This window comes from Rhinatrema bivittatum, chromosome 4 (genome assembly GCF_901001135.1).
Source record: "Rhinatrema bivittatum chromosome 4, aRhiBiv1.1, whole genome shotgun sequence".
Taxonomy (NCBI): Eukaryota; Metazoa; Chordata; class Amphibia; order Gymnophiona; family Rhinatrematidae; genus Rhinatrema; species Rhinatrema bivittatum.
The window spans coordinates 333402363-333415633 of record NC_042618.1 but is presented as its reverse complement, the minus strand read 5'-3'; the positions used below and the strand labels follow the sequence as shown (position 1 = coordinate 333415633).

The 13271-nt window shown below is 39.8% G+C and overlaps 1 protein-coding gene across 1 annotated transcript in view; it reads right to left on the bottom strand.

The window, feature by feature from the left end:
- Positions 1–13271, bottom strand: part of TNRC6C (trinucleotide repeat containing adaptor 6C) — a 309688-nt gene that overhangs the window by 223354 nt on the left and 73063 nt on the right. The gene's annotated exons all lie outside the window — the stretch shown is intronic.

The window sequence follows — 13271 nt, the reverse complement described above, 5'->3', positions numbered from 1 at the left end:
TAGTAGAATGGGCTTAAGAGTCAAGGCTGGGGGTAGATGGGTTCAAAAAATGGGAATCCAGTAGAGGTGTGTGAGAAAGACATGGGGAGGGGTTTGTGTGTTATTAATTCAGTGATGGTGATTTGAGGGGAGGGTAAAAAATAGACATGGTATCAGGGTGGGCCTAAAGGTGGCGATGAGAGGGTATGTGTGAGACAGCCGGAGGAGGTAAAAGAGAAGGGAGCTGGGGATGGGTTACAGTCATAGCTAGTGACGGTAGAAGGGAGAGAGAGAGAGCTAGAGAGCCTAAAGGGAGAGAGAGAGAGAATGTAAAAGAACCTTAACGGGTAATGGGGCAGGGGAGAATGGAAGCTAGAGGAATAACTAGGTGGAGGAGTAAGAATGCCAGGGATAGTGATTGGAGGTGGAAGGGCTTGAAAGAGATACATGGAAAGGGGCAGTGCAAAAAGGGGGAATTACTTCTGGGGGAAGTGACTTGAAAAGGCTGAATGTTGGGGGGAGATGAGGATATATGTGTGAGAGTCAGAATGGATTATGGTCGAGGGTATATGCGAGACAGCCAGAAAGGGCACTGAAGGAGGAAGACGAGAGAGAGAGAAAGAGAAGATGGGGCAGAAGAAAGAATAAGAGAGATTGGGGGCAGGGGAGATACAGGTGGTGGGCAGAGGAGAGGGAGTAAAGAGTAGTACAAGATGTGGGGGGGAGGTGTTAATATTGGAGACGCTAAGCCACTGTCCTTGTGGGATTTGGGAAATGTTATGCTGGGGCTGCAGAGAGACAGTGGAAGGGATAGGGTGGAGGATTGAGAGACACTGATGGGGACGAGAGAGAAAGAGAGCATGGAGGAGAGAAAATGTCAAATGCTGGTCAAGGTAGGTGGGGACAGGTTGGGAGGACAGAGATATATTAGTGGGGACAAGGTGAGAAGATTAGGGTGGGGGAATTGAGAAAGACTAGTGGAAAGATTGAGAGATTGGGGGATAGAATGAGATTGAGAGAGCATGAAAGACTAGTGGAAGCAAAGTGGGGGAATTAAGAGCGAGAGAAACTGGTAGAAGGATTAAGAGATTGAGGGGACAGGATGGGATTGAGAGAAAGATAGGCAGGACATGGTGAGGGAATTGAGAGAGACTGGTGGGAGAATTGAAAGACTGGTTGAGACAGGGTTGGGGGACTGAGAAAAAGACTGATGGGGGCATTGAGAGAAACTTCTGGAAAAAGGAGGGGACAAAGAGAAACCAGTGGGGGCAGAGTGGGAGGATTGAGAGAGGGAAAGATACTTTTGGAAGGGGGTACCACCCCTCCTCCTCCCATACTCTTACCTTTTGAAAATATTAGGCTATTTAGCACTACACATTCCATTTTCTTGGTGCGTGAAAGGTTGGCCATCCCTGGTATGTAGTGGACACCCAACTACATGGGGAGGTGTGCGTGTCTCATGAGGACTGACATCCTGCTGTCCACTGAGAACACCTGTAACAGGTAAGAACTCTGCGGCTAAGCAGGAACAGAACTGAGTTCTACATCTCAAGCAAGTTCCAGAGGACAGACTGGCCAAATTTGCTGTTGTATTAGACATACCAGTCCAAACAATAGTACGATGTGAATGAATAGATGGAACTCCACGTCGCAACCTTGCAGATCTCCTTCATGCGGACTGATCGTGAGTTACCGACACTGCCATGGCTCGAACAGAGTGAGCCTTGATATGGCCCACAAGAATCAAGCCACCCAGGCATAACAGAAGGAGATGCAATCTGCTAGCCAATTGAAAAGCGTCTGCTTGATAACAGCAATCCCCAGCTTAACCTGATCAAAAGAAACAAAAAGCTGGGTGGACTTTCTATAGGTTTCTGTTCGCTCCAGGTAAAAGGCCAAGGCTCTTTTGTAATCTAAACTGTGCAGAGTTTATACACTTTGGTTAGAATGAGACCTGGGGAAAAATACTGACAGGACAACTGACAGGTTAAGATGGAATTTCGACACCACCTTAGGCAGGAACTTAGGGTGCATTCACAAGACCACCCTATTGTGAAAAAACTTAGTGTAAGGTGCAAGGAAGAGGGATTCAATTTTGTAAGGAACTGGGGTACCTTTTGGGGAGGGGGGGGGGGGAGTCTTTTCGAAGGGATGGGCTCCACCTTAACTAGGGTGGAACCAGGCTGCTGGCGCTAACATTTAAAAAGGAGATAGAGCAGCTTTTAAACTAGAACAAAGGGGAAAGCCGACAGCTGCTCAGCAGCGCATGGTTCGGAAGGAGGTATCTTCAAAGGATATTAATGAAGCATTAGTTAGAGCATCCCAACAGAGAGGTTCCAGTAATAAGAAAAGCAGTTCAAGTGCCTATAATTAAAAACTCACCTGAGCTAAAAGATTCCAATTTATCCCTGACAACTGAAAAGCAGAATGTAAATACAAACAAAAAACACTCTTTGAAATATTTTATGCTAAAGACAGAAGTCTAAGAAGTAAGATGGGAGAAAGAGTGAATGATGTCAAACTTAACTGGCATCTCAGAGACATGGTGGAAAGAGGATAACCAATGGGATAGTGCTATATTTGGGTACAAATTATATTGCAATGACAGAGAGGAGCATCTTGGTAGCAGGGTGGTGCTTTATGTCCGGGATGGCATAGAGTCCAACAGGATAAAGTTCCTGCATGAGACTAAATGCACAATTGAATCTTTATGGGTAGAAATCCCTTGTGCATTACGAAAGAGAATAGTGATAGGAGAATACTACTGTCCACCTGGCCAAATGGTGAGACTGAAAGTGAAATGCTAAGAGAAAGCAGGGAAGATAACGAAATTGGTAGTGCAGTAATAATGGGAGATTTCAATTACCCCAATATTGACTGGGTAAGTGAAACATCAGGGCATGATAGAGATGGAATAAAAGACAGTTTTATGGAGCAATTGGTAAAAAGGAAAGAGGGAGCAATTTTAGATCTAATTCTCAGTGGAGCACAGGATTTGGTGAGAGACGTAACAGTGGTAGGGCCGCTTGGCAATAGTGAGCATAATATGATCAAATTTGAATTAATAACTGAAGGGGGACATTAAGTAAATCCACGGCTCTAGCGCTAAACTTTCAAAAGTGAAACTTTGATAAAATGAGAAAAATAGTTAGAAAAAATTCAAAGGTGCAGCTACAAAGGTAAAAAGTGTGCAACAGGCATGGACACTGTTAAAAAAGGCTATTTTAGCCAAAAGATCTTCATTCAAAAATTGGAAGAAGGATCCATCAGAAGAAAATATCCAAAGTTTCAAAACAATCTGAAGAGGCGGCTCAGAAAAAAAACAAAAACATGATCACCTGGCTCCATGGAAAAAGAAAGACCGAAGGGACTCCACATGACCACGCTATAATGTAAGCATGGGTATGCTCAGTGAGGCTCAGTCAAAGTTCTAGAAACTTTGACTTGTTTTCCATGCTGAGTTCCATCAGATGATGTAACTCATGTATGAGGACTGCCATCTTGCTTGTCTTCAGAGAATGGTGGGATTTAGGAGGAAGGGGCCAATTGTATGAAGTAAAGTATGGCACCAGTGAAATTTAACAAGGTGGGGGAGGAAAGAAGGAAATATGTAGAAAGGTGGCGGCAAAAGTTCAGAAGAGAAGGAAAATATTAAGGGAGCAAAGGGTATTAAGGTAGTGAAGAAAATGAAAGTAGGGATGCAAGACATAAGAGATGAGTGCCCTATCCGGATGATGGCAATTTAAACAAAAGAGGAGGATAATATAAAAAGGCAAAAATAAGGTGGGAGAGAAGGAAGGGAAAAATTAGGAAGTTTAGCTATTTGGGAGCTACTTTCTGATGATTCATTTAGACATGAGTGAAGGGAAATACAAAATGAAAGGGATGGATGGTGGAGGAGGTGCATAACAGGGAATAAATGAATTGCAGAAAGTACATTGGGAATAGCCGCAATAAGGTCTGGGAACCATCAAGAACTTGGTACAAATCCTCAAATTTCAGGGGTTGGAGCCTCGATCCTTTACTGAGTTTCTATAATAATATTTCTACTACATGTAATATTTTTCAAGAGTAAACAAATATTGTGAAAATAATGCTAAATATTCCAGCAACTGCTATCAAAAAATTATTTTACTTAATTCTCATTCAGACTGATTTTCAAAGGAAACAGAGTATTTGACCTAGGTGCCTCAGTTTTAGGTTCCTAAAATTCAATGAAAGTTCAGCGAAATTTTAGCACCTGATTATGCATTTAACTTAGGTGCCTAATTTTAGGCCTGCTATTCATTCGCCAAATACAGCTGTTTAAGTTTGGCGCCTAGCTCTGGCAATCAACACTGAGATCCTAATTTACTTTCCCCATCCCGGTCCCACATTTAACCCTACCAAATATTTAGGCTCCTAAAGTTAGACATTTAGTGAAAACAGAAATCTAAATTTAGGCACTCAGACCTAACCTATTTTCAAAGGGGAAAAATTGGGCATCTAACGCTCAAATTTAGGTGTCAAAATCTTTTGAAAATTGACCTCTGCGTCTTGTCCGTGTGGACAATGTCAGGTACAGGCTGTACAGCTTCATCTGCTGGTTCAGCAAACACCAGTCTTCTTAGGAAGTGTACCTATAACCCCTCCCGCCCGTTATTCCTTTTGCTGCCGCTCCTCTCTCAGTCTGAATGCTTTTTTCAGCAATTATGTAGGCATAAGAATATTAAAAGAGGGGAAACAAATGTAGACAAGTTAAAATATGAATTTAAGTCCACATTACACTGATGCCAAGTTCACACCCTCTCAGACATTTCTCTTTACCAATGCAGATTTGCTCCAGACTGACGAGAGACTAAACAAAATTAGCAGGTAAGAGAACTTCCTCTTCTGTTATACCTTCCAGTCTACTGGGACCAATGTATCTAATTGGGTGAAGCTATAAAATCTGAATCCCCTCAGAAAGCAATCTATAGAACAAAAACAGGAAATGGGGTGGGTGGGACTCTCAGAGAGACAGAATGCCTCATTTCTTCCCCAGAGCCAACAATCATACTAGTAAATTAATGCATATAAGACAACAGTTTTCACACTGAAAGCCATATAGGAATCATAGAGAACTTCAAGAGCAACTAGAAAATTAGCACATTTCAGCTTATCTGAAGGAAATCCTGTGTAGTTCTAGAAGGGCAACTGTTTCTCAGAGCCTAAGCAATAATTATTTTATTGTTCTCTCTTCCCCTTCTGATAAGAAGCTATATGGGACCTACGCACAGCATTCTGGAAGAACGTCCTCTCAAAGAGGATACTGATGAGCAAACCCTGGGCGTTTTGGCCCTTTTCAGGGTGGATTCAACAATCACAGATTGGTGTGGCAACTAAATCTTGTTGAATCTCAATGCTGCTTAGACACAATATTGTGTGTCCATATTCTTTCCAACAAGAAGAATGAAGACAGCACCGTTGCTTACCTATAACTGGTGTTCTTTGTAGACAGTAGGATAAATTAAATCAATCACAAGTGTGGATAATGTCATCCGATGGTATGAAGGAGGGAATGTTTACTAGCTAGAGCTAGAAAGAAGTAAAAGTTCCTTCTGGTCACATTTTTGGACCTCCAAGGGGAGGTAGGAGGGTATGCATGATTGATTTGTACGTTTTGATACTGTTATTCCAGAGTTATTAGGATAAAAAGGAAGAGTTGGGTAGATTTTTCCATGTTTCTCATTCTGTTGGAGTAGGAAGAAAGCTTTTTTTTTTTTTTACCACAATCCAAGGTATGTAGGGCCAATTCAAATTTAGGACTGTGAGGCTTAGAAAAAAAATGGAGGTAGTAAATGGATTGATTGATATGATAACCAAAGATTACCTTGGGAAGAAGCTTTGAATGTGTACACAGAACTACTCTGTTATGTTAGAATTTTGTGTAGGGTGGATAAGTAAAGTTCACAGACTCTTCTTTCAAAAGGTTAGGTATTTAAGGTGGCAAATGTCTATGGGCTCAAGGGGAGGTCTCATCAAGTGAGTAAGGACTATACTGAGATCCCTAGGAAAGGGCAGATAGTTTTATGGGAGACATGAAATTTAACAAGCCTTTCATGAAACAATCTACTAGATAATATGAAGGTATAGATTTTCCTTCCTCCTGATTATAGTAAACATATATTGGACTGAATTAGTCTTCATGCTAGATTCAGATAAGTGGAGGAGGTAATCAATAATTTTGGGGGAGAGAGAGGACTTTACCCATGTCTGTACACCAGGTGGTGAACCTCCAACTTCAAAGGATAAGAACTTAAGATTAAATATCTCCTTAATGCGAGCTGCAACTGAGTAACAATGCCTCAACAATTGAAAGTAGTAATTAAACTCCTTTCAATATCTACTGTATGTCAGAACTAAGGATTGAAATGTTCAGGTGAAGCATGATGAGCACTGGAAGAAGCCATACTTGTCTTTGTCAGTTAAGAGTTATTAGTATCAGAGTTCGTTATTCTGCTTTCCATTTTATGAAGGTCTTAATTATGAGAGGAAATGAGGTTTGAGGTGGGAGTGGGCAGGCGTAAACAAGGCTTATACCCAATTGATTGAGAAGGCATCCAGCACTAGTCTATGTCAAGAGTCCCTCCTAGAGCAAAATGTTTAAACCTTTCTGCTGAAATTGGTAGCAAAACAAATTATACTTGGAGTCCTCTATTGGGAAAAGATATTGTCTGCTATTTGTTGGTACAGAGACCACTCATGAGGGTGTTTATTTTATTTTAATTTATATTCCACCTTTCAGACATTTCAAAGTGGATTACATTCAGGTACTGTAGGTATTGCCTTGTTCCCAGAGCGCTCACAATTTAAGTTTGTACCTGAGGCAATGGAAGGTGAAGTGACTTGCCCAAAGTCACATGGAGAACTCAGCTGAATCTGTTCACAATTAACATTGCCTTTTCCTGGTATGTGGCTTGGAGAATGGATACATAGGCTACTCCCATCTCCAAATTCCGATAGTCTCTAAATATAGTGAAAGTGAACTTGTTCTTTGCTGCTTGTATATGCAAAACATGGCAAATTAATTGTTGGTTTGAATAAGAACAATCTTGCTGGCAACGTAAGTGTTTGAAAGCTATGAGAGCAAATCATGCTGCTCTTAATTCTGAGACTGATATGTTACTTTGCCTCCTGGGAAAACTAAAAGCCTTGAGTTTGGAGGCCTTGACTGTGTGCTTTCCATCTGAGGAGAGATGCATCTGTGGTTAGGAGAACCTGATGAAGATGGATGAAAAGGCAAACCAGTTATCAGATTGTCCTTCAATAGCCACAAAGATCGGGATTCTTTATTTCACTTCTTCCATTTATCTGGGGCTATAGGTCTTAAGATTGATTCTACTGTGATTTTAACATCCACAGTGGAAGTTTTATGTGGACTAGGTCATAGGGATCATATTACCATTGAAGACGTATTACCCAGTATTTGGAAGATACCGAAAGTTATAGTTTTTGATTGTGGAATACTTTGCCCATCGCAGACAAAGGGTTTATGATTCTGTCACTAGGAAGAAATACTTTCACCTGTTCAGAATTGAACAGGACTAACTATTTGAAAGGTTTAAATTGGATTTGGAGCAATTATTTATTACAAAGATGTATTTGCTTTTCTACAAGAGTAATCAGAACAAGATACAGGATTACCGAGAAGTTTACATCCATAAGTATGTAAACATAATATAATACATAAACATCTGACAAACCACAGATGTTCCAGAAGTTGTATGATTGAATTCAATGCATCTGATTTCAATTGCTCTTGATTAGACAATCACCTAGGTATGGAAATAAGTTCACCTCATATCTTCTGTGATGTGCCGCAACTACTGCTAGGCACTCTGTGAAGATGCGAGATGTTGACGACAGACAAAGGTATAACTCTTTATTGAAGATGTTGAGATTCTAGGATGAATCTCAGGAATCATTTGTAATATAGATGTATATATACATCCTTCAAATCTAAAGAGCAAAACCAGTCACCAGTCTTGTCTAGCAGTGGCAAGATTATGGGTATTATCTTGAATTTTTCTTTGTCAAGAAATTTCATCCAAGCTGGGATGAAGGCCCCAATTAATCTTGGGGATTAAGAAGTATTTAAAATAAAAGTTTTTCCCTTTCCACGGCGGGACATACTTGACTGATCTTGCTTGCAGTGAGGAAGGTAGTTCATTCAATAATTCCTGGTGTTGAACTTGAGAGGAAGATGTTCTTGAGGGACAAATTGGAATAACCATAGCATATAGCCCACTCAGAATCTGGAGGACCTGTTGTAATTTACTATAAATGGCTTTTCTAGTCTGTTCGTCTGATCAACTAATCTAGCTTTACAATTGCTATCACTCCTTCAAAGATCCCCTGTGTTTATCCCATGCTTTCTTGAATTTGGATACTGTTTTTGTCTCCATCACCTCACCTGGGAGACTGTTCCATGCATCCACTATCCTCTCTGTAAAGAAATATCCTCTAAGATTACTCCTGATCTGCAAAAAAATAGGTCATTCCTTCTATAGGGTTTATTTTTTGCCCTGAAACTGGGATGATGACAAACATCTCTGTAAGAAGTCAAAATCTTGACTCAGATTTTAAGCCAGGTTTTTTTTTTCCCTCTCCAGTAATATGGTTGTGGCCTTTAGGCTTGGAGAGGGTGAAATCATGAGTGCTGGAGCTAGCATATTTTATTGTAAAATAACTGACCTTTTTGGGAAGGTGGCTGGAGGCTCTTAATAGCTGCAGATGGCTCTGAAGTTACATAAGGTGGAGCAATAGTCTTTTATGAGGTCTACTGTCTTTAGCTTTACTTTTGAATAGATTAGCTAATATCCCTTGCACAGGTGACAATCTGTCATGTACACCTACTCTCAAAGTTGAGGTTCTATGCCAGGCCATTCTACAAGGCCCTATAGCTAAAGCTGAGCTTCAATTACGGCTCAAATCCATTGTATGCCGATTGTTCAAGGTGTTTACCAAATTAGTCTCTTGCTGCTGATAAGCAAAGAAAACCAACTAACTTGTCTGAAGGGAGTAATGCAGACAATTTCTATAGCTTTTCTATAACAGAATGCATATTCTTCACCACACATCTCTGTAAACAAAACTTTTCCAAATTTTTCATGCCTAATATCCATTAAAGAGAGGTTGGCTCCTAGCCCCCTCCACTGTATATAGTATTTATTCTATTTTATTGCACTTTATATATTTATTGCTCCGTTCACCCCTTCTTTATTTTCCTACTCCAAGTTAAGGCTTCCTTGTTATAATGTAACTGTATGCTCTGTATCTCTTGTTGATTGGTTAATTGTATATTCTACTTAGTTCATTGTAAACCGAATTGATTTGATTTGTATCAAGAAATTCGGTATATAAAAGCCTTAATAAATAAATAAAAATAAATATATCATATCATAAATAGCTAGTAAGAACACATGTGAGGAGATTATAGTTTTTTGGCAGTTACCTGCCAAAAAGATCCAATGTTTGAAGATCTTTGCTTTGAGGAACCGAAGAATAAGCCATTGACTTAAGACCTCTTTAAAGCTGAGCATACAATCACTGAAAGATGGAGCAACTTCGTCTTCTCAAAATCAGTAACTGCTTGCACCCTATATTGTATCCTGCTTTATACCCACTGGGGCTAGCATTAAGTGGGTTTCCCGGATCTTCATTTGTACATCTTAATATTTGATGGACTATAATTGCTATCTATAGAATCATTAAGATATCGACCCCGCCTTCAACCGATCTCTCCCAAGCGAATCCAACAACTAGTCACTTTCCCCCATCGCCTTTCTCCTAACTCTCCCAATCCCTCTCTCCAGCTATATACCGCATTCCTCTTCCTTGCCTTCTCTTTCCCCCCTTCTACCATCTCCTCTGTACCTCCGTCCCCTGAGCTTATTTATACACATTAATTTTATTGATTTATTTATATTATCCACTGTATTTTCTGTTAAGATGAGTTTCATGAGTTTTAGATTATGTTAAAATGAGTCTCTAGAGTTTTAGGTTACGTTTAGTGTTTCTTCTGTTAACTGGCATCATTGTTCCATGTACCGCCTTAGAGCGAATTTGAAGTTTCATTGTAAACAGATATGATTTGTACTTTTACAGGAATGTCGGTATAGAAAAAAATAAAAATAAATAAATAAAATTTAAGAGTTCTAGCGTAGGTGCTCCAGATTCTCCTTCTACTTGTAGGTCAAAAGGAATGTGATACTTTGATGAAGATTGGGAAGGAAAGATCTTCTGGTGAGGACGTGCTTCTAACTGGAGGTGATGACAGGTCAGACGGTAGACCCAGAGGTCATCTACATCTGAGTTTAATTCCATGGAAGCTTAATCACTGTCCCATGAATGATCTGACTCTTAAGTCAGACTCAGATAAAGCATAAGTAGCATGAGGCACCAGAGAATAGTGTTTCTCTCTTATGAAGTATGCTGCTGGAAGCAACCTGGTAAACAACTGAAGAGGACACCTCTCTTTGAGAGGCTGAAAGGCATTAATGTTGAATGGTCGTTGCTGTGGCAAAAGAATGCAAATGGTCAGTGCTGCTGCCACTTAAGAATGCAAAAGGAACAATTATTGTATAGGCTTTAGCTGCAATGAAGTGATAGTCATCAAAACAGAAGGTACTGAAACAGACAGCACTAAAGTTGTATATAGCTTGGTAAGATGCTCAGCCAAAAGATCATGTACCATTTTATTCAAATCTCTCTCATAAACTACACCAGGTAATGAGACAGCACTTCCTTCTATGTAATAAATGGGGGCACAGACACTGTAGATAGAGAAGATGAAACCGGTAAATTTGGAGGAAAGAGGAGGCTCCTGATGCACTAATATCAAAGGATCATCTTCTTACCACTTAAGAGGACAAACCTCCCTGACCCATCTTCATTGCTAGTGGACAGTGCCAACAACGTGATCAATGTCACAAAATCAAAGATGGAGCCCATCACTTGGACTCAACTGCTCTCATTCTTATATTTGACCCCAAAGCAAAACCTGAAGGAGTATGTGAAGAATGGAGGTCTTCAGAGGGATTTCTTCCTTGCCTCGTAATTGACTTTAAAAAAAAAAAAAAAAGAGGCAACCTTTGATGCTTAAGTTTCAAGAGATAAAGTGGAAGTTTGTTATATCAGTGTTGAAGAGTTAGAGAGTTTTGACTTTGATGTTGAAGCTTGGTTCTGAATAGTCTGAAAAATATCTTTAATCCAAAATCTTCTGGCTCTAGGTAACATGTTAGAACAAATTAAGCAATTTGGAACATCATGTTCAAGTCCTAGACCACACATATATTCAATTTGATGATCAGTTATGGATATTTTTTCATTAACTGTTATTCCTCATTTAAATCCAGAAGCCTTTTTGACAGCCATCATAGAAAAATGGAGTCTGCCACATTAAACGTGAAATTTGTTTTTAATTAAAAAAAAAAAGATGACTTGGAAGTATCAAAAAATAAGAAAAAAAAAGGATTCTGATTAAAAAAACCCACAACCATCTCCTTCTACAGAAAAAGACTGGCTAGGCTGGCTGCACATGAGCAGAAATAGCTTCTAATTCTTTCTAGTTCGTGAACTTTCTGGACTCATTGCTCCTGGATAACATCACCCACATGCATGACCAATTTCATCCTGCTTGTCCATGGAGAACAGGGTTTCTCACAATCTCTTCTGTACACCTTGAAGGAGCTGGTGGATGGGCACTGCCATCCAGTCCTTGAGATCATTGGGGAACCTGTAGAAGCCAAATAATGGTGCCATGGGTTCAGTCTTTACCTCTAAATTATACTCTCAACCATTCTCTGTATGCTCATATATGGGCTGAAAAGAAAGATCCTATTCTCAGTACCAAAATTATTGTGTCATTACTAAGAGTGAGTGAGAAAAGTCAAAGGGTATTATAATGCATGTACAGGCAAAGTTAAGGCCTGTCTGTACATGTAGCTTGCATGAACACACAAAGTAAGGATATCATGCTCTCAGCTAAAATAAATTGGTTGTCACCTAGCAACTAGAGTTAATATTCATATGCTAGGAGGAATACAACAATTTCTTTAACTCAGGTTTTGTAAATTAATTATTGATTAGCTGGTTTGAAAAACCTATTCTCTACTACAAGACAAACAATCAGTTATAATACATAGGTGGGTTATAATAAATTTCCCTGGATAATAGGCATTAGCTTCAGGATTGATGATTCGCTTAAAATGAAAAATAGTCTCAAGCAGAAATTGTATTTTTTGATCTTAGGGTTTCACATCTTTCAAAGCACTGGAGCTCTCCAGAAACCACCAAACAAATCACAACTTCCATTTCAAGAAAGAAAAAAAAAAGTTTCACAACCTGAAAAAGTTAAAGATTGGTTAAATACATTTTCTTTCATTTTAAAAGAAAAAAATATATATATGGCCAACTAGGTGGCTATGTCCATTGCGCTGAGTTGCAACACATTCGTGTTTCAGTTTGCCGTTCATCAGAGTAGTGTACGGTCTAGCTAGTTACCCTAAAAAGGAGGATATGCAACCGAGTGCAGGTCGAGCATCATAAAATGGATGCCAAGTAATGGCCCCTGCAGTTTTAATGTGAATGCTAATGAAACTGCATTAAAAAGAAACCTGCTAAAGTTCTTTACACAGAACAAACTGTCTTCACCTTATAATTTGGCTGGTACAAGCCAGACAAACTTGCTGGGCTTTTTGGCCTTGACAAATTTGTATGCAGTTGAGAGGCCCATTTCAGTTGACCAGATGTCTTCCAGCACACGTCTCCATCCACGTAAAACCTGTATGCACATACCAGCTAGTAAGCAGTACCTGAAACCCACCAATCCTATACTACTAGATTGTGACAGTATCCAATCACAATATAAACGTTTGGATCCTATGCATAAAGTCCTGACAAGAACCAGGACTTTGAACTTTAAAAAAAAGTTCAAGCAAAGCATCCAGTTTAAACTTCTAGCTGAAACTTCTAGTTTTGCATTCCAGCCTACGCTTTGAGCTTCTGACTCTGCTTAGCCTTGCTCTGCTAACTCTGAAGTACCTATCAAATCATCCTTGCATGTGCCTTTGCAAGTCAAGTTAACATTTGTTCCTGCCTCCTGCCTGAATTAAATGCACTGGAATTGTTGCCCTGGGGCTGTATTAGCTTGTCAGTCGGGGTACAGCTGGCTGCCCTCCATACCAAGCTTAGGACCCTGACCAGATCTTTGATGTGGGCTACCAGGATCACAGCAGAGAGTGAGCAGCTGAGACTGTCTAGACATTTTC